The sequence below is a fragment of the Cuculus canorus genome, chromosome 6 (genome assembly GCF_017976375.1).
Source record: "Cuculus canorus isolate bCucCan1 chromosome 6, bCucCan1.pri, whole genome shotgun sequence".
In the NCBI taxonomy this organism is placed as follows: Eukaryota; Metazoa; Chordata; class Aves; order Cuculiformes; family Cuculidae; genus Cuculus; species Cuculus canorus.
This window is the reverse complement of record NC_071406.1, coordinates 42,601,218-42,622,792: the sequence shown is the minus strand read 5'-3', so window position 1 is coordinate 42,622,792 and position 21,575 is coordinate 42,601,218. Positions and strand designations below refer to the sequence as shown.

The 21,575-nt window shown below is 47.2% G+C and overlaps 1 protein-coding gene across 2 annotated transcripts in view; it reads left to right on the top strand.

Annotated features, from left to right (window-relative positions):
• The first annotated feature begins 9,429 nt into the window (after nt 1-9,429).
• The window catches only part of HDAC4 (histone deacetylase 4), a 257,352-nt gene continuing 245,206 nt past the window's right edge, over nt 9,430-21,575 (top strand). The window contains exon 1 of one of the 2 annotated variants that reach the window (XM_054069692.1): nt 9,430-9,575. The gene's annotated coding sequence lies outside the window, so the exon portion shown is untranslated. Of the gene's footprint in view, nt 9,576-10,037; nt 10,110-21,575 lie in introns of those variants that run through there. The other variant, XM_054069693.1, reaches the window with a different exon arrangement.

Genomic DNA, 21,575 nt, shown 5'->3' with positions numbered 1-21,575 from the left:
ATCTATAAGTTCAGGAAATGCATGGATTCTAAATAAGAAAGCTGTGACCCACGGGAAAACAAAGGAAACCTAGAAAAATGAAACAGAGAAGGGAGACATCTATCAGTACCCCTTTGAGTCTCGACTGCTCAAAACTGAAATAATCTTCTGTTCTGGACCTTGGTCAAAGAACACCATGTCTATCAATACAGGATTTATTCCCAATGAACACTGAGCTCCTGCCCCTGGATACTGTTGATGTCCTTTGTATACGGATTGTTCTTTGCTTCCATGTGCATAAAAAACCCTCCCTCCCTAGCAGGGCTCTGACTGAAGTGTGTTATTCAGCGTTGATGTCAAGCAGCCACCTCCAACCAGTGGAGAGAACTGAGCAGTGATAGTGTCAGCAGCGAGTGGTACGGAAGACAACAGAGAGTCTGTGTTTGCTAATCTTGTGTGGCTGTCACAGGTATGTGAGTTGCCTTTTTCTGTTAATTGAATGGAGATACAATGGGCAGAACTCGTCAGCAACTTTATTAGTTTGTCACAGCCTTAAGTTTTCCTCCTTCCACTCAATCATAAAAATGCCTGGTGGTGGTTTGGGGCTTTTTTACTGCCTCATTTGTATCTGCAGGTCTCCCGCTAATGGGTAAGAAATCCCGGGACACTTATCTTCATCTTGTTCTTATGAAGGGAGACAATAATATTCCTATTTTACAGATGTAAGACCAAAGCACTTAAAAAACCAAGGCAAAATGCAGTAATATAGTTAGCTTTCATTTAGTCACCTAAGTTCAAAGATGCTCTTCCCCAGGCTACAGTAGGCCTCTGCCTGGCGTGGTTTGATTTAAAGCAGGATCAGTTTTCTGACTCTAACTCAGTCTCATCTAAGTAAGTTCATTTTCTGAAAGCTAACTGCATGTTTTTCTGACAGCTTCTCTCTAGAAGTGATAACACAGAGCGTTGGCATGCAGAAAGGCCAATGCTTATGCCTATTCCTATAGAAACCAATCGTCGAGTTGGCAAAAAAATACTGCACCTGCAGAGAGGAGTGGACAGGACAGGTGACCCTAAACTGACCGACGGAGCATTCTATCCCATATATGTCGTACTCTGTATAAAATTGAGAGATTATAAGGGTCTCTGACCCTCTTCTGCAATGGACAACGGCCAGTGAGGACCTTGTCTGTTTGCTCCTGATCCCGGATCTGTGCATTCCTGAATCCAGTTCCTGAGCCCAGCTCCCTTTTAGCCATGTGCCTGCTCTACAGTATTTGTGGTGATGTATAGTCATCGAGGAGTTGGGGGTGCAATCTCAGATATTTGAATATATTTCATTATTTTCCAATTATTTTATTATAATTATCATTTCATTAAAACAGTAGTTTTAGTTTCTAGCCCACAAGTCTTTTTCCTCTCATTTTCCTTTCCCTCTTCCCTTGGGGTGGGGAGAATGGAATTGGGATTCCAATGGTTTTAGCTACTGAAATAAGCTGGGTCGGGGCTAAACTGTGACACTGCTTTAGTATGAAAGCAGCTATCAAGTGATCTCCAGAGCTTAGTTTCTGGAGTGCAAAGCCCCAAAACATCTTGGTCCTGTCAACACCAGAGATGTTCCAGAACCAAAGGTTTCTCATCTCTCCTCTACAGCCCAGTGGCTTACAAACTTCAGTCTGCCTGCTCCTTCATCTGGTGCATCCTGCATATCCTTCTTCTCAGTGGCCGGCCTTCACAGCAGAAGGGATGCTATCCTACGCCATCATGGCCATAGTTCTTCAGAGAGGCGGAAGCTGCCAGGCAGAAGTGGATGTGAACTTGGATCTTCCATTTCATAGGCTCAGGCTCTGAACACTTAAAAATGCTCCAAGATCCAGGCATATCTTAAAAAAAAAAAAAAAGTGCCTCTAATTCAGTTTTTGAATGAGAGCTGTGGGTCCCCAGTGAATGGCAGAGCCTCCCTGCAGGCCTCAGTGACAAGATGTATTTAAGACTTTCTCCTGTGCTCTGCATTCCCTGTGGACCAGCTACAGGCAGCTGCATCAAGAACATGCTGAATTCAGGCCACTCGCCACGCTGCCCATGACGGATACCGTTCTGCCACACGCTTTGCGCGTGAATCTATCCACACACTCTCCCATAGAGTCCTGGGTTTAAGAGCCCTGGGTTCCCTTTCTGGGGCTGTAATTGTTGGCTTGGCTTCTTATTAGAGCTTTGTCCCAAAGTAGACTGGATCTGTGAAAGGAAAGGCTCCAAGCACAAGCTCTGCCAGCTGCTACTTGTCTGTAACATCTCAAAGTTGCTTTTCCTTGAAGGCAGTTGCTGCTCCTGAAGCCGGGCATTCTTAGTTGCATAAGAAAGCTGCAATTGACTGTAAGATGGACTGTATTCTTATTTTAAAGGGAAAGGATAAAAATAAGTTTAATTGTGTTCTTGCTCTGCTTCAATTTAGTGGCTGGCCGTTCTCTTTTGTACTCCCCACGTTTTTGGAGAGCTGGTTGACACTTATTTAGGTTGGCAGAAATTAAATATAACCAAATGTGTGTGAAAGAGCATGCGCTGGGTCACAGCTTTAGGAGCAGCAGAAAGAAGTGCTCTGCCTTTCACTGGGGAGTAAGGGAGCTACAGGCCAAATACCGCTATTCTGAGGCAGCTCAGCAAACCCCACTCCACCTGAGCAACAAGTCAGTATTCCATTCAACTTGTGAATGCTTGTGAAATGTATTTTTTTGCCAGCTTTTACAGTCCACAGGCTTCTCATTCAATCTTGAATAATAGCTTTGAACTGAGCTGTAAAAGCTTCCGAAGTTTGAAGTCTTTTGACAAGTTAATTTAGCTGTATGGTAAAAAGTTTTTCCCCCAGATAGAATAAAGCCATCATATCATGAATATAGTAGTCATCGAAGGGAAAGAAAACACCATTAGGATTAGAAATGATGGGCGTTATGGAGATAGTTTGTGGTTTAGTGTAATCTACTATCAATATTTCAGTAGAAAAATATTCTACTCGTCATTCAGCTGGAAGTCAATATCTTCACTTAAAACCCATCTCACCCAGGGGCCAGGCTGTTTATATTTTGTATTGAAAATGTAACTTGTTGCTTTTTCTTTTCTTACATTTATTTAGATTCTAATTGTTTTTCACCCTGTATCATGCAGGATTCTTCTTTTTTTTTTTCCTGTTTGAAAGAGACAGACTAGAAAAATTAGTCAGTATTTCCTCTAAGGTTCCCACTGTGAGGTTCTCCCAGCAGCTGCTGTGTGTGAAAACCAGTGTTTTCCTTTTTTTTTTTTTTTGGTATCAAGAATCAGAAAACAATCACTGGCAAACTAAATGTATCCAACGGGTATTACAGCCTCAGCTTCGCAAAGATTCCACGTTAATTTTAGGCTTATTTCTCATTTAAGTTAAATGCAAGCCTTAGCGTGCCACTAAAATTGACTGAACTGAAAAGACAGTTGAGAGGGAAAAAGAGATTTCTTTCGTACTCTTAACTCTCCAGTTTAATCAAGAGGGATGATGATGGTCTAGGAACTTTGGGACAGTAGTTTGTAATGGCTGCAGAACATTTCTTCTCTATATAATACAGCTGTTATTGCTAAATTAATACAGAGTTTATAAAACCCAGCAAAAATTGTTCAAAACAAGTTTTAGTAAGGAAACTTATTTAAGCGGTTTATTGTACCCAGGATAAAATGACTGTTATCGCAATCCAATGTGTCTTTGCCGGCAGTCTTCACATGCAAGCTTTTTTAGTGAGTTTTCTACTCACGTGGACTTTTCAAAGAGCAGCGACATGAATCTCCTTCCTGCAGCTCAAAGAAGAAAGTAGTTGCGTCTGTTACCCAGGCTGCTTTTTTTTTTTTTTCCAGTGGGGGACAGGGCCTTGAGTGTGTCCAAGACAACAGCAAGAACTTGTTTCTTAGAGACTGGCTCTTAATGCTTCAGAATTTAAGCTTTTCAATCCTTGAGTGATCAAGACTTGATGAAGTGTTTGGTCTGCAGACAAGCTGGGAAAATAGCTTCTGCAGCCAAGTACAAGCTTCTTCAGCCTCAACAGGCACTCCTGTAAGTGGAGGAGAACCACCTTGTTCGCCTTTACAGCTCACACTAAGCCAGACAGGTCTGCTCTGCACAGAAGACAGATTTTGCAGCATGGAAAAATAGAGAAGTCTCTCCCAGCAAGAGTACAAAGATAGAAGAAGGAGTCCCAGCCAAAGCAAAATTCACAAGGAAGAACCTTAAAAGCTATATCAGAGGAAAATGCAGGAGTGGGGCGATGTAAATACAACATTCTCTGTTCCATTACAGCTGTACTTTAAGTCTGGTTGGTTTGTTCGGGGATTTTGATGGCACAAAAGAGTAAATAAGTAAGATGTAGGAAGGATGCAGAACAGATGGGAGTGGGAGATGAAGCAAAGAAGGGTGGCTGGCAGGAGAGAACTATCAAAGATAGCAACGATGGCAACTAACTGATCAGGAGGAAGAACAGAAAGCAATCACCAGGTAGGAAGCTGTGTCCAGGGTTGAGCTTCTCTGAGGAAGCAAATGCCACTGGCACTTGGAGCAGGTCTTCAGTGGCTGGGCTCCAGAGGAAGTTCCTGCTGGGTTTCTTCCTAACTTGATAGTGTCTTTTTTTGGTCAAAGAGGTGGTGGGAGAGGCAGGATTAGAGTGGAAAGCTGAAGCACCCTATTTTACTTTCAACAGCTCCATGTGACTAGAGAGGGAAATTAGCTGGAGTGTTGTGATCGCTGTTTCCTGCTTAAGAACATAGAAAATGGAACCATTTCTGACAAACGAAGTCGAGTTCAGCTAAAGATGAGGTGGAGGTAGGCGGGAAGCTCTGTAATTGCATTTTATTTAAGTCTTTATGAATTAGCTCTGCCAACTTTTTTTTTTTTTAGTTTTTATTTTTTACTTGAAATGGCTTTTGAGTAAACTTTTTAGCTGCAATTACAGTAAAAACAGATTATATACAGTTGAATTTAACATACAGGAAGAATATTAGAGCTCATCTCTGAGCTCTAATTTCCATGAACAATGACAAGGTTTAATTTTCCGTTGTTATGCACAGGTTAGCCTAGACTGGATATTAATAGATACACATATTCACACCCACAGCCGCTAGCACTGCATCAATCAAATTCTGAAGATCAAACTTACACTCCATGGCAACTTTTAAGGCACAACCTTCTTCTCTTGTTTCCTCTTTTTAAACTACTTCAGCAATGCAAAAACCATCGGAGGTGACTGATGCGGCCAGGCAGTAGCCTGGGCAGTTTGCAGCCAAGAGTTTGCAGCCAAGAGGATTATTATTATTAAATAATAATAAACAATGCAGTAGCATGTCCAGCCCTCAGAGTCAAGGGGACGGGCAGAGGGGATGAATGTGGGGACACAGGTCAGGGATTTCTGGGCTTCGTTATGCTTAGGAGCTGTAATGACCATGTAGGGAATATGTTGTTTGTAACCCACATTGGTGACCAAACCGCTTCCCAGCTGCACCAGAAATGGGGTGCAGAGACAGGAGGTTCTGTGCTGGCCACCCATTGCTAGATCCCCTGAGGGACTCACAGCCTTTGCAGTCATTGACTGGTCGGCTACACAGTCAGCATGAGTAAACTTCTAGTCCTAAAGCACTTACACCCATATGCCTCTTGACACTTCAAATAATTTAGAAGCTTGTTTACATACACATATATGGATAGATGTAAGCACAAATTGGCCCCAAATAATGACAGCAGAACAACCATACATGGAAACCTACAACCTCACTGACCAAAGAACAAACAAACAAACAAGCCCACAAGCCAATATAAGCTAAAAATGAAACAAAGAGGGCTTCAGCTTTACGAAGAAGTGGTGCTCCTCAGGCCAGTGGTGTTCTTAGGTGCATATTACAGGGAGAGTATTCCAAAAGTTCAGGCCTTCTCCAAGGAAGGGCATGCAGCCGGTACGCTCAAGCAAGGAAGAATGGAAATGTAATGTTTGTTGTAAGTTACAGTAATAAATTAAGCTCCTAATAATGAAGAACAGAAAGCTTAAGTTAATGGGATGCAATTGCTGATGGACCTGTCACAGTAATTCTGACCTCTGTCAAGACCTGAGCATGTTGTTCACAGTGTGGGGAAAAAAACAGCCATAGGGGTCAGATCAATATGGCAAGGATTTTTAGATGGGTGGCCCTTTCAAGTGGAAACGCAGCTGCTAAACATCTCAAAAAATAATAATAAAAAACCAAACAAACCCATGGTGTTTACATACTACCATATATATGTAAATTTTGAGGGAGGGACAAAGTTGTTAGCAATTCAATTCCTGTCAGGTCCCAGAATTTATGTAAATCCAGATGGCTGAACTACAGGAGTTCATTTTTCTTTAAGGAAAATCTGGAAGTTTAAAAACAATTTAGCAACAGCCAGTTAATCAAAACCACCAGAACTGTGCTGGGATGGCTGCCTATGAATAGGACTGTTGTGTTTCATATTGTCTTAGTCAAGGATGTGAGGAAACTCCTTGAAAGCCGAGCGGGAATTCCCCATGTGTTGAATTGCCTATGAGTAGGGCAGTGACTGCACTCAAAGCCTCTGACTGCTACAAGCAGTGTGCAAGCAGGCTACTCTGCCCAGGCTGGTTCCATCAACTCTTTCCACTCTGCACAAGCCAAGAGCTTCACCTCTGTGAAACCCTCTTCAAGCTCTGCTTGAACAGCAGAGGGAAGGTTTGAACACTATGCAGACGGCCTTCACCTCAGATGTCATGAAACGGAACACCAGGGCTGCTTACCTTCAAAAAAATAGGCTAAAAGCCATCACGAAAAAGGGAGCAATAGGATTTGATGTCATGGCACTCGAGGGTCCTTTCAGCAAAGCCTGAGCTGCTTACCCAATGCCTCTTTGGCAGGATGTTCCCATCAGAGCACACCTTGAGGGTATTCCCAGGCTGAACTTTCAGCTCAGGCAGCTTGTACAGATGCTGAAATCATAGAATGATTTGGGTCAGAAGGGACCTTAAAGACCATTCAATTCCAACTACCCTGACATGGGCAGGGACACCTTCCACTGGGTCAGGTTGCTCAAAGCTTCGTCCAACCTGGCCTTGAACACCTCCAGGGATGGGGCATCCATGACTTCTCTGGAATAGAAATGTTTCGCTTCCTGTGATACACAATGTTTGCAGCACACTTTCTTTGTTTTGGGCATTGTGTGAGTCAAAGGTACTCCAATGAAATGCAAGTGAAGGGAGTCCTGTGCCAGCCATGGGCTCGGCCGATCAAGAAAGCTCAGCTAGAGGAGGCTTGACAGTTCAATAGAGTAATTCTTTAGAAAATAGAAAAATCAATTAAATGTTGAATGGTTGCTAGGAAAACATGGGTAGAGGTAAGCGTGCTGAACAATTCCTTCTTACTTTTTTTTTGTTACTCTTAGTAACTCAGGCAAAGACTTGCAAAGATTCTGAGCTGTGCTCTCCACTTTTTATGTCTTCATTCAGTTGTTTGCTATGAAAAGCCACGTCCTCAGCAACCATTTTTTATAGAATCATAGAAGGGTTTTTGTTGGAAGGGATCCTAAAGCTCATCCAGTTCCACTCTCCCCGCCATGGGCAACGAGACCTCCCACTGGATCAGGCCCCATCCAACCTGGCCTTGAACACCTCCAGGGATGGGGCAGCTTGTGCCACTGCCTCACCACCCTCACAGGAAAACATTTCTTCCTAAGATCTAATATAAATCTCCCCTCTTTCAGCTTAAAACCATTCCCCCTCATCCTGTCCCTGCCCTCCCTGACGAAGTGTCCGTTCCCAGCCTTCCTGTAGGTGCCCTTTCAGTACTGGAAGGCTGCTATAAGGTCTCCCTGGGGCCTTCTCTAGGCTGAACAACCCCAACAATACTTGATGGATAAACAAAAACCGTACTTCAGGAGCAGGATCTTGGATGCAGAAACCCGACCCCCCCCAAAAGTTTCATATTCTAGTAAAAATGTGAATCTACTATGGCTCACACTGTCTGTGGTATTTCCAGTCCGTTTTCCTGAGAATCAAAAAATCTATAGTTTGAGATATGACTAACTAGCTAAGGAAAGAACACACATTTTTGTTAGAAGTGAAGCAATTAACTTCAAATAAATGCATCACCACCACAGTTGTTTCTCTTCAACTTCATAAAATCATAGAGTGGTTTGCGTTGGAAGGGATCATGAAGGTCATCCAGTCCAACCCCCCCTGCCATGGGCAGGGACATCTTCCACTGGATCAGGTTGCTCAAAGCCCCATCCCACCTGGCCTTGAACACTTCCAGGGATGGGGCTTCCACTGCCTCTCTAGGAAGCCTGTGCCAGTGCCTCACCGTCCTCAGCGTGGGGACCTAGCTGGGAATCGAGGGACTCAAGACTGGAGAGAGAGGTGCCCAAGGCGAGGGGATCAAGGCTGGAATGAACCAAGGCACTCACGGCTGTAGAGGTGCCCAAGTCTGGAAGCAACAGAGGGGCTCAAGACTGAGGGGCCTGAGCTGGAATCTCAGGGGCTCAAGGCTGGAAACTGAGAGGCCCTGGCTTGGAACTGAGGCGCCCAATGCTGGAAACAACTGTTGGGCTCAGGACTGGAAACAGAGGTGCCCAAGACTGCAAACAAGTGAGCTGCTCAAGCCTGGAAACAGAGGTGCTCAAGGCTGGAAAGCGAAAGCACCACAGCTGGAATCTGAGAGGCTCAAGGCTAGAAACTGAAGGGTTTAAGGCTGGAAACTGAGGGGACTGGCTGGGAACTGAGGCACCCAATGCTGGAAAGAACGGAGGGGCTCAGGACTGGAAACAGAGGCAAGCAAGGAAGAAAACTGAGGTGCTTGAGGCTGGAAAGCAGGAGGGCCTGGCTGGGAACTGAGGCACCCACGGCAGGAATCAACTGAGGGGCTCAGGAAACTGAGGGGAACTGCCTGGGAACTGAGGCGCCCAATGCTGAAAACAACTGAGGTGCTCAGGGCTGGGAAGAGGCAACCAAGGCAGGACACTGAGGCGCTCGAGGCTGGAAAGCGAGAGAACCTGGCCGGGAACTGAGGTGCTTAACGCTGGAAACAACCGCGGGGCTCAGGACTGGAAACAAGTGAGGTGCTCGAGTGCAAACTGAGGTGGCCAAGACTGGAAAGCGAGAGGACTAGGAATTGGAAACTGAAGTGCCCGAGCTGGAAACGGAGGCGCTCAGGGCTGGAATCAACCGAGCGGATTGAAGGGCGCGAACGAGCCCGGGGGTCCCCCCGCCGCCATGTCCGAGCGCACGGTCCCCCTCGCGATGGGGGCGCGCCGGGGGCGTGGCCTCAGGGCGGGCCCGCGCACTGATTGGCTGCGCGCCGCCCCCCTCCGGGATGGGGGGGGCGGGGAGGAGGGAGGTGGGGGGTGGAAAAAAGAGGGAGCCGCGGCTATAAATAAACCGCGCTTCCTGATTGGCCGCGGGGAAAAATGGTTGCACCACGTGACTCTCCATCTAAAAATTCCAAGATGGCGGATGCCGTCACGGGCTGAGCCCGCTGCGCTCGGCTGGCGCGCGCCCGCCGCGGTCTCCGCGCCCCGGGGACCATCGCCGCACGGGCTCCCCCCGCCCCGCAGCCAGGTCAGTGCGCCCCGCCCCGCTCCCCCCGTTCCTCCACGACGCCCGCGTTTTGTGCCCGACGGGTTTTTCCGGGCGGCGGGGCTTCTCTCTCGGCCGCGGGGCTCCCGCGGGGGTCGGCCGCGCGCGCGGCCATCGCGGAGAGCCGGGAGGTGGCGGGGGGGGTGTGTGTGCGGGGGGGGGTGGGGGGCGGGTGAGTGACAGCGCCCGCGTCCAATCGCGTTGGCGCCGCGCCGCGGGATGGGGCAGAGTCGAGAGCTCGGGTTGGTCGGCGCACGCGGGGGCGGGGCTTAGCCTGGGCCGGGGGCGTGGCCGGCAGCGCCTGCCCCGCCCACTCAGCGCGCGCGGCGCCTGGGCGCTTTTTTTGTGAATGGGGCGCGCGCGGCCGCAAGCCACGCCCCCCGTGCGTGACCACGCCCCTCCGGGTCCGCCGAGGCTCCGCCCCCTTCTCTCCCCCCCTTCGCCCCCCCCGCCCCGCGGCAGCAGCGCCGCCGCCTCGGAGCCGCGCGGGGTCGGCGGGGAGCGATGCGGGCGGCGGTGAGTGCGGAGCCCGGGCGGGGCCCTGCGGCACCGGGCGGGCCTTTCTTCCCTTCCCCCCCTTCCTTCCCTCTTCTGCCCCCCGGGAATAACGCGGGACTTGAGCAAAGTTTGCACCGGGACCGGTCCCGCCGGAACGCGCCGCACGCCAGGCGCCCCCGAAAATAACCGGGAAGGGCGTTTTATGGTGCTGGGAGGGGAAAATGGGGCGGCGGCGTGGCGGGGAGGTAACAGCTCCGAGCCCGCGGCTGCGCCCCCCGGGATGGAGCGGGATGGATGGGGATGGAGCGGGGGATGAACGGGGATGGGGGGGGTGGACCAGGATGGGAATCCGGGGAAAACGGCTGAGCAGCCGGGATGGGTCGGGATGTCTCAGAGCGAGGCACGTAGGATGGCTCGGGATGGGAATGCGGAGGGAACAGTTGAGCAGCCAGGATGGATCAGGGTGGGAGCCCAGGGAGAAGGACTGGGCAGGCAGGATGCATTGGGATGGGAATCGGGGGGGCAGCAGCTCAGCGGCCGGGAGGGGAGTCTGGGGAGGAGGGAGGTCTGGGCAGCCCACATGGATCAGGATGGGAGTCTGGGGAGGAGGTCTGGGAGCCCCAAATGGATCGGGATGGGAGTCCGGGGAGAAGGACTGGGCAGACGGGATGCTTTGGGATGGGAATCTGGGGGCAGCAGCTCAGTAGCTGTGATGGATTGGGATGGGAGTATGGGGAGAAGGTCTGGGCAGCTCAAGTGGTTCAGAATGAGGTTCTGGGGAAAAGCCCAAATCATCGGGATGCGAGCCTGGAGGAAGCTGCCCTAAGCTGCTCTGTATGTGGATTTGTCAGGGAATGCTGTGCATTCCCTCAGCTCCATGGATGCTGCTCATGGGGTGGGAGTGGTGGGACATCTGCAGCAGGGGAATTTGTTTCCTTGGCAAGCGTTGGAGGCGGTAGCTGGGTGCCGTGACCGCTGGAAGGGTGACCAACCTGCCCGTCCTCCAAGACACTTGTGAAATTATTTTGTGCCTGCATTTCAGGACAGTGCGAGGGGTTTTGAGGTTGTTGCTTGCTTCTCCGTCACCTGCTTGGGAAGATTTGCATAAATCGGACTTGTTACTGCAGCCACCCGTTTCTGGCCATAACAGTGGATTTCGTGTTACAGGCTTGCCTGATATTCCAGGCTGGATTACAAGTCTAAAAATGTTGCTAAGAAGTGGGATTTGTGTTGGAAAGGTGTGGGTGGATTCGGGATGTGAAAATCACTTGTAAATCTGGGATGGGGTTTGCAGCTTGGGGGGTGGAGCGGGGTGTAGGTCCTCTCGGGTCTTCTCTGTTTCTTCTCCACAGGGATATCCAGGCAGCTTTATTTCGTGCTTGCTTCCAGCTTCTGTATTCTGTTGTCTTCGTAATGCTAATTTGAGACCGAAGAGATGGAGCAAGTATTATTTTGGCCCTCCATGCTACAGTGAATTTCACCGTGGAGTGAATAATCTCCCTGCCAATGCAGTTTGATTTACTGGTGTTATGTACTGTCAGTAAATGGGACTTGTGCTGTATTCGCTGCTGTCAAAGTGCTTTCAGTTGTTGCCAAAAGCTACCTGGAGTTAATTATCTGAATTGGACTTTTTTTAACGTCAACATTTTTAAAAGCTAAGGAGCTCTGAAGTTTATATAATAATCTGGTTCTTGGCAAGGACCAGATTCTTTATTTTTTTATTTTTTTTTTTCCCCTCCTGTAATGCAGTCTGTCGCGGTGCTGAGTTTTAATCGTTTCTGATGTTTCCACCACCGCTGTGTGGAGTTTTCAGCCCAAAAGCTGCCGTTGTCGCTCTGCAGCCTCTCTGAAAGAGTTAAGAGGGCATTGAATTAAGGAAGCTCAGCTGCTTGTATACAAATATACAGCAATTACAAGGCATCAAAGTTATTGCAGAATCCTACCGTAACCATGGCAACATGTTCCCTCAATTACATTTGGAAATGTAAAATGCCACCCAGTTAGAGTAAGTTTTAGCGGCTGCAGATTTTCTGTATCAAGCGCAATATGTAAGGCACGGCTTTCTAGGATTATAGACTTTTCTCTGTGTCTGAATGGCGTGTTCTAGCGTGCGCACCTGACAGATTGCCGGGGCTGATACCGAGCTGTGCCCTTGGGTGTCTGAACTTGGGGGGGAAAAGATCCAAAAAAATCGTTAAATCTTTACAATTTAACATTGCCATCCTCTGATTTCTTTGGTTTTGCTTCAGGACTTGGCTTTAGGAAGTGGACGGATTAGAAAGTGCATAAAATGCATTTTGAAAATTACCTCAGGATACTAGAGGAATTTGTCATCGACTTAATGGGATGGAGGTATGAAAGAAAGGCGTGTGTGTGCTGTGGAAGCTTTTATTCCTTTCAGAGGGAATGTTTGCTGGGCAGCCTGTGTTGTGTAGTGCCATCTCCAACAGACTGTCCTAAAGGAAGGAACACTGGCAGGTGTGGAGCTTCTAAACATGTAGTCAGCATCAAGGGAAAGCAGGGGAGAAGTTCTTGAGAAGCTCCAGGAGCGTCTGTTGCACCCAGGTTAGGAGACAGCAGGGTTAGAGCACCGAGGCCCTGATATGCGATGCACAGGAACTCCCCGGTGGAACTTCGTTTGCCTTTTGGTGGTGACTCACTAGCAAAGAGAATAAAATGGAAAAAGGAATTTCTTGCATATGTTGGTCTTTGTGCTGGTTAGGATGCCACTTTCTCCTTCACAGGCAGCATCGTATTAGTGCAGAAGAGCGGAAAACAGCGGCCTGCTTGAAATGAGTTTTGTTATTTTCTTAATTAGGAACGGTGTGTTTACAGACGCTTGAAGAGTGGTGAACTTCAGAAGAAGTTACCTGGTAACAGGAGCTCAGAAGAGAGATTTAGGTGGATGCAGGTGGCAGTAGGTTGTCTCAAAGAAATGAATTTTGCCTAGGTCTTCAAGGGCTTGAACCCCAGGCTCCCTCCCAGACCTTTGGAGTGTCTGGATTGGGAAAGGTTTGCAGATATTAGGACTACGTTAGGTGGCGGATGGTTTCGGAAGGAGGCTCTGTCTAACCTGTCAGGTCTTTCTACTTTCACCATGGGGATATAGCTTGCCTGCCGTGAGGCTTGCACATCCCTCAAAGCAGCAGCTTGAGCAAGCGAGACTTTCAAGCAGAAAGTGGTGAGCGCTGCTGTTTCCCTTCACCTTCTGCCATGGGCAGAGGTGGAGGAGGCACAGGAGCCGGCTGTTCACAGACTGCTGAAAAGGTGGAGTTGGTCTCTGTCTTCAGCCCTAAATCATGTGAGAAACTGCAAGGGCGAGGAGTGGAACTTGTTAAAAATAAAGGTTAAAACTGAGCAAGAGTCTGTGGTTTCAGATGAGATTGCCTTCTTAATCCCTCTTTGAAATGGCTTTGTGCTTTCTGGGGAGCAGAGTTTTTAAAGCCATGTCAGGGTGTATCTGTGATTCAGAAACCTGGTGCAATGCCTGAGACTTGCCCTCTAGGATCATTTGTAGGTTTCAGATCCGAGGAACCAACAGACTTTCTGTACCTGGATGTGCCCAAACACATTTAAAACAAAGCGTTGAGACGAAAACTTGCCACCAAATACGTAGTATGTGATAGGATCAAGTATTCTAGGCCAGGTTTCTTTCATCTTCCAGAGCTGAGGATAGGCAAGAGCTTTTAAAATGGATTGCTCATAAATGTTCTTATCAAATAACTCGTGCTGAAAGGAGCTGGTATGTTGAGTGTCTCTTAAAACTTGCTGCACCGCCTTTCCTTAAGGAGGGCAAGCTGACAGTTTAATGTTTGTGGGGCGTTCATGTTCTTGATCGGTTAAATACTGGGCATGCTGCACTGTAAGACTGCTGTCTTCATTGTTGGCAATTCTGATTGCTGGAAGCGTTCCTCTGATGCTTGTATGCTGTGCCGTGCCTTTGGAAGGTGGCAGTAACTCCTTGTACCTCTATTTTCTCAGGGGTGGCTTGCGGTCAGGGTGGAGTGGCCTAAATGTATGCTAACGTGGTGTTCTCCACGGAGTTTGAAAGCCTGAATGCTCACTGCCCAGCTGTGCCAGCTTAATCTTGGGGTTAAAACATGTCTTTGGAGTCGTCTTCCAGCTACAGAAGTGATTGTGTTACACTCCTTGGCATTGGGTGTATTTGTATTTACTGGAAATAAATACTCCCTGGCACTCTGTGTGTGCGCGTGTGTGTATATGTATAGTACAAACCCCAAACCCTTGGGACCATCGTTCTACTTGTCCTGCATCCATGGTTCAGTACGCATGGTAATATTACCAGAATAGTTTATTTGCTTAACAGTATCTGTTGCTGGCCTGTTCCAAACGACAAAGCTTGTCACAACCGCAAGGAAATATTAATGGAACATGTTATTTGGGCATTGGTATCGACATTCATTAAATATTTGCCAAGTATTCTTAACTCTTCTTGCTGGCATCTTTGGTGTCATCTACTTCATTGTTCTTCCAGTTTACCTCTGGCTTGTTTCTGGTTATCCCATTGCTCTTCTGTAATCTTTGCCATCCTACTACCTGGTCTACAAGGCCAGTCGCTGGGTTTAAGTTCTAACTCCCGCTGGAATCCTTTGAGTTTGTGCTTTTGTAACGATGTGTTACTGGACGGGGGGAGCTGATGGATGCATCTTGCCACTGAATTCGAAACTGCTTTGCAGTTTTCCGCCTGCTTTCCTAATAGATAGCTTCTGTTTTCCGCGTACCTTTGCTTCCAGGTTCCCCAGGTCCAAGTACAGCAGTGCTCCAGAACAATGAAAGGAATTTGGTTCTACTCGGCTTGCTTGCAGATCTCTCAGGTCTGGGTATGGGGGAAACACCCATGAAAATGTGTGATTTTTCCTCAAATGGTTTAAGCTGAGAAGCAGCAGAAACACTAAAGCCATCTGCTTTCATAATTAGAGATGTGGCAATACTGTTAGCTAGTAAGTCGGGTAAATAGTCTAAAAAATCGACGTAAAAGCTTTGTGTGGTGGGGAAGGAAATGCGTCTCAGCATTTTGATATGATTTAGATCGTCTCTTACCTGTGTTGTCTGTATATTCGAGTCCTTGGATGAGGGAGCTCCTCTGACCGCTCCAGTAACGAATGCCACTCGCATTGCGATTGTGTTATGCAGAAAACCGAGTGGGCCGGGTTTACTCCTGCAGTGGACCGTGTTGATAAGGCAGTGTGTAACAGATGATTCATGAAGTGATGCTTGTCATTGCCAGGACTGCTTGAACAGCAAGTGGGTTTTGGGCAGTGCTTCTTCCCCTGAAAGACTTGGGCAGCTTAAGCTGAGAAGAGGAGAAGCGATAAACATGCGCTGTGTCTCTGGCTCTCCCGAAGGAGCTGCTTTGCAAGATTTAGTAGAAGTTGTTGGGGAAGGGGAGAGAATGGGTAAAATAAGGGGGTAGAGAAGCACGAAAGCATGCAGAGGTTGCATAATGATGTTGAAAAAGGGAAGATTGGTAAAAGACTGTAAAATCTCTTGGAAGGCTTCTGTGGTTTTTCCTTTTCAAGGAATTAGAGCTTGGCCTTCATCTATGAAAACATCAGGCTTTTTTTTTCCATGGCATTCATTATTAGACACATCTTGATCGACTTCATTTTTTTTTTTATGTTTTCCTATTGGATATTCCCTCAGAAAAGTTTGATTAAATTCCACTTCAGCTGCCATCTGCTCATGCGAAGGAGCGTGTGTTGGCTCTGGTCATGGGCACTCTTCCCCGGCTGCCCTCATCGAATGATTGAACCTTCATCCCACTTAGAAGAGTATTTAAAACCCAAAAAGCTGCAATTTCAAAATTGGATCTTAGGCTAATAAGAAACCTCTTTCTAGCATGGTCATGATTAGGTTTTGTTAATTTATATTTCTTTTTTTAGCCTCTGAGACAGCTGTTTAGTTTGGTTGAGGACCAGAAAGGAGCCGGAATCCATAGGGTGTGACAAAGTGGTGTTGTGGCATCACGTTGCCCATGAGGTGATGGTATCAAGGAAAGCATTTCGCAAGTGTTCCAGCTGCCCGTGTTGCAGATGTGACGTGCCAAAATGGCAACTGGAGAACCTGCCATGGTGTAAAGATGACTTTTATACTTGTATTTGCAAGGTTGAGTGCACCTGAGTTCTGCGGCAATGTTTAAATCATGGGGTAGAGTGTAAAGACCCATTTCTTTACTTGTATTTGTTGTGTCTCAAACATTGTCTGAGTGCAGGGCAGCGTGTGAGGGGCTTTTCTGCGGCTCCTTGTTAACAATGAGAGGGGGAGGTGTAGAAACAGGCACCACTCTCCCCCTGACCCCCCACCTGCTAATAGGGGTGGACTTGCCCTGTAAGTAGTGCCTGCCAAGAAGGCGTGGTGCACAGCCACTACTCCATGGAACCAGCCTGAAGAAGTGCTGCTGCTCAACTGGCCTGAAGAACAACTACTGCACCACGTGTTCGTGAAGGATTGCTGTTGGAAGAGTTGGTGCTGGATGGACCACGTTTTCCCTAGGAACCGCTACATTCTTTTTCCCCTGCTACATCTTTCTCTCTCCTTGTCTGACTTATCGTGCTGTGCCTTCTTTTCTCTTGGCACTGTGGTGTATGGATCAAATCTGAGTTGTGTTGTAGTTTGTTTAGCTACCTTGGCTGAGTTCAAGCTGTCACATTGTGATCTGAACAGATTGGGGTATGTTTTTGTAACTGTGAGAAGTTGTGACTCGGAGTGCACCTGAGTATCTGTTTTGTGATTTTTGGCTGTTACCAAAGTAAATAGTGCATTTGAATTTACCCTGAGAGATTTGTTGATCCTCGATTTGCTGCAGAGATATCGAAAAAACCCTTTTTATCTTCCCTCTTTGACCGAGCAGGTTGAGGTGGGGCCCTGACGCCGCTGGTGTCAGGAGTGGGTCGTAACATAGGGGTATGATCACATCATACCCGTGTGGTATGGACACATCACAGTTGTGTTCACTTCCCGGTTTTCCTTCACATTTGATCTCCCGTAGACCTTTCCTGGGTATTTGTGTCTGCATTTTATAACAAGCCAGTAAGCTGTTGGATGAAGACTTATCTTGTAAGGGTTTTGTTTTTCACAATTGTAGGATAAAACGATGAACACCTCGGACTGGGCATCCAATAGGTTGTTTTAAAGTATCTTTTTAAGTGTACCACTCTCATTCTGGTGAACGCTGACATCCAAATGAGATTAACTCCATTTATCTTTTATGAGTAGTGAAGGATTTTGATATTTCACACATAGGAAATAATTCACTTTATTAATTTTTCTGAAGAACTGGTGCTCTAATGAGGTGCCTGTCACTAAGGCTTAATTACTGTTAAATTCTGTGAACATCAGTGTACTGTGACTCGTTTGATGTAAAATCAGATTTCATTTGTCAAATGCATATGATAGTGTCAGTGTGGTGATACAATTCGCGCTAACTGACGTTTGAGAGGTAGTTGTTATCTGTAACAGGCCTGTCACAGGTCCTGGTGGGAAGGTGCAGCATTGCAGCTGTGTTTGCAACAATGTCTCTGAGCATTTCATGTTGAATTAGCAGTTATTCAAGTTTGCTCTTCAAGATTCAAAGTAGGTGAGCACATCAGTCTTTTTCGCTTTCCCATTTTTTAATCCAGTTGTCTTCCCATTTCAGTTTTCCTTTTACTTCAATAAAACCCTGTAGCTTTCACAATGTTATCTCTAGCCAGTTAATGAACTTTTACTGTGTTGCATTTTCCTAATAGGCTAAAATAGCCCCCATTGCATTTACTTGGTAGAAAGATGTTCAGGTTTTGGTGTTGTGTTGACAAAACTTTCCATCCTGTGTACATCGCTCCAAGGAAAGCTTCAAAGTGTAGACCTGAAACAATGAACTGATTCTGTTCTGTACTGTTCCCTTTGAGTATTCAGAAAGGGAGCATTGCTCAGAGTGTTAGGGAAGTTACATTTTTACCCATGGAAACTGCAGTTGTCCACTTTTTGTTAGTGTTTGTTCTGGATTCTGTTAAAATCTAAGTCCAGGTAGTTCTTGTAGTAAACAAAACACTGTCCTCCCTTATTGCTGCAGGCTCTGGTGATGTGTGGAGCCCTAAGATCGTCTCTTCTGCTCAAATAATGTGAACGGAAGTGCAGTGTTAAATGAGATGAAGGAAAGTTGTATAATTAACCCTTTTAAAATGCTAACGTTTCTGTAAAATGGGATAATTTTAACCCTGGGAGCTTGCTGGCTCAGGGAAGGGTGCAGGTGTGGTGGCGAGAAGGGAAAGGCTGTGTCCTAGAGATGCAGTGCCAGTTGGAGAGCTGTTTAGGAATCTTGGTTAGTTTGGAGGAGGTGGGATGAGATAGGAGATGGGCCTTGACTTTGACTGCACGTGCTCAAAGTGCAACCTAGTACAGATGGAAAGGTTATCTAATTCCCAAAGACCAGCAGAAAGGGGAGACCTGTGGTACAGACAGCCAGGCAAGAGGGGTCTTAAAAGGACAATTTGTAGGTAAAACTGAGCTTTCCTGCAGGCTGGGTTGTATTTGAGAGTATTGCATAGATCATGGAATCATAGAATTTTTAAGGTCGGAAAAAACCCCTTAAGATCATCCAGCCCGAGCGCCAGCCCAACATCACCGTGCCTACTGAACCACGTCCCGAAGTGGCACATCTACACAATTTTTGAACACCTCCAGGGTGTTCACTCCACCACTTCCTTGGTCAGCTCCTTCTCCAGACCCTTCACTAGCTTCGTTGCCTTGGAACTTGTTTTTTTTTCAAACAAAACAAGAGCTGCTTTTTCAGCCAGCACAGACTTCTTAAAACATAAAAACCATTGCCGTACCTGGTGTTGTCAGTGAGTCTGGAAGAGACTCCTCAGAGCCTCAGTGGAAACAAGGAAGCAGGGCTCTGAAACAGTGCCGGACTCCTGCTTCGCAGCAGGGTGTGCTCCCTGTTGGGAAGCCTGGCTTGTTACTTTAGAGTGCTTGAGGAAGAAGGGAGCAAGGGAACTTTGTGGCATATCTCAGAAGAGGTCCCGTTTCTTGGTCCTCTGGAGGTCTTGTTGGAGAGGATGAATGATGGCACCTTTTATAAAAGCCGAGAAGGCAAGAAAGCCGTAAGGTGTAGTTTCCTGCTGCCTTGTGCCACCTTTCCAAGGAGATGGTGTAGTCGCTGGGAGTGCGGTTTGCGCCCCTGCAGTGTCTCGAGGAGCAATGAACTTGATGGCTCCGTACAATGCTCACCGCATCTTCCTTAGCTTGGAGATAAGCATGGCCCTCCCTTGCTCCATTGCAAAGCAGAAAGTCTGGCCCGTGGTTGCTGTTTTCTGCTATTGGCCAAGAAACCAACCCCTGGGTTTCTGTAAACCTCGCCTCTGCTGTGGGTGGGGATGAGCATCGCGCAGTCACTGAAATGTTCTAGGTTCAGCTCAGTTGCTGCTGCTCTTGCTCTGCAGCAGTGTAATGAAACAAGACCCAGATGTGCTTGGTAGTGAGTACGCTAAGAAATGTGTGTGTTGTCTTTGCTCTGTGATGAAGAGGAAGGGAGGGCAGGATGAAGAAGACACACACAATCAAGTATGTTTAAATCTAGTGTTAGATATCCTGCTGAGTAACCCATCCTTCCCATGGACTGGAACAGAAAGTGGCTACCATGATCTGCATTTGCGTTTCACGTTTTCCTTGCTCATGTGATGTAAATGAGCTTCCTAAAATAAATTGTTTTCCATATGGATTCTGTTTTGTGCTCCTACTCAAGACTGATTTTCTGTTTGAATCTAATGGCAGTGCTTTGCTTGGGAGAACATTTTATTTAATTCCTCTGACTTTTACCTGCTGTCAGAGCTTGGTAGAGGCTGAAGAATGCATTTGAGTGGAGACTGCCTCACGCGGGATTTTTAGCCTGGAAGCACAATCGAAGGAGGGGGAATAGGAGTAGGAGTGAACAGCAGGGTGTTTATTCTGATGGCACGTGGTAGGTACCGAACCCTTTGTTGGGGGCTGTACTCAACTATCTTTCCTCCGGGCTTTTCTTCATCTCTGTACAGCAGAGCTGCCTCCTCTGCTTCTCGTGCTTTGAATGGAGCATTCGATGTTGGGATTCATCATAATTGTGAACGAAGTCTTAGCATTCGGGAAAAACTTCCCGCTTGAAGCGTCACAAAAGCTGTGAAGCAGTGCAAGGGACCTTGCAGTCTGAGTTTTTCTGTTACCTGTTATCAAACCTTGCGTGCAGAAGAGCTAGTTAGACTTCTGGATCAGTAGACGTAAAGGCTTATGTTGATGTAGCTGCTGATGTGATTTCAGGGCAGAGTGTGTCTCTGTTACTGGCTATGGTTCACCGTGAAGATGATGGCCTGATAAGCACAGCACGTACTGTCAGTCGTTGGAAATAGAAAAGGCTCTTACTGTGAATTTTATGAGCGCTCCGTGTGGGGTTTGGGTGGGTTTACACAGTCTAGATGGTCTCGTTCACCTCCGCGGCTGTATATGGGTCTGGCTGGCTGGTGTTTCTGTGCTAGATTATGCTTTGCAAACAGAAAGAGGAGGTGGTGTCTGGCAAATCTCTTGTGTCTGCTCCGTGGCACTGCAAGTGTCAGGATAGCTGGTATTCCGGCTGGGGGGTGGTCAAATCCTTCTCCTTGTGGAGAGCTTGCACACGCATGAAAAACCAAAGCACAGTCCATTCTTTTGACAGAGAGGTGAGTCCCTTTTGGGCAGTATGGACTGGTCATTATGGGCCGGCTGTGACCTGGGGCTGCTGGTCTGGGGAGCTGGAAGAGCTACAGTGCACACAGTGCTGGAAGCAGCAGTCCTGGGTGGCAGACGCGTAGCCGGTACCCATTTTATATGGCTTAACATCAGTTCTTGACAGCATTGGAAATCTCATCTGAATTCAGTTTGGCAGTGAAAGTGTGCTGCTTCTGGTCTTTGCTATAAAAATGCTGGTCTAAAAATAAACTGATGGACAGGGATGCTGAAGGCTAGGGAGCAAACGAAGAACTTGTATAGAGAACATAAGGCAGAATGCCTGACTGGGTGTGGAGATGGTATCACTGGGTAGTGCTGGCCATGGTGTGAGAGAGATCTAGGCAGGGAAAGGTAGTAATTCCATCGTAAAAGGAGAAGGAAGTAAGAAAACCGAGACTCTTGAGATAGACATCGACCTTTTCCATGAGCCTGCTGGCGGCTGGGCTGCTGCATTTCAAAGGGTATGTGCCATAAAAGCCCAAATAGCAGTTGGGTGAGGAGTATTGCACTCCAGATATTAGATCCTGAGCTAAACTAGGCTGGCTTTGTGAAGGTCCTGATAGAAATTGGAGTTAGAACTGCTTAGACTGTATATTAAGAAAAAAAAAGTTTTCATGTTTAGTTGGTTTTTTACCTCATTTAAAATGGCAGAAAACCCAAGCAACTGGAGATGGGGCCATCCAGTGCTGGAAGCGAGAGCATCATCTTTGCATGGGGCTTATCTCCCCTCCTCGTTAGAAGGATATC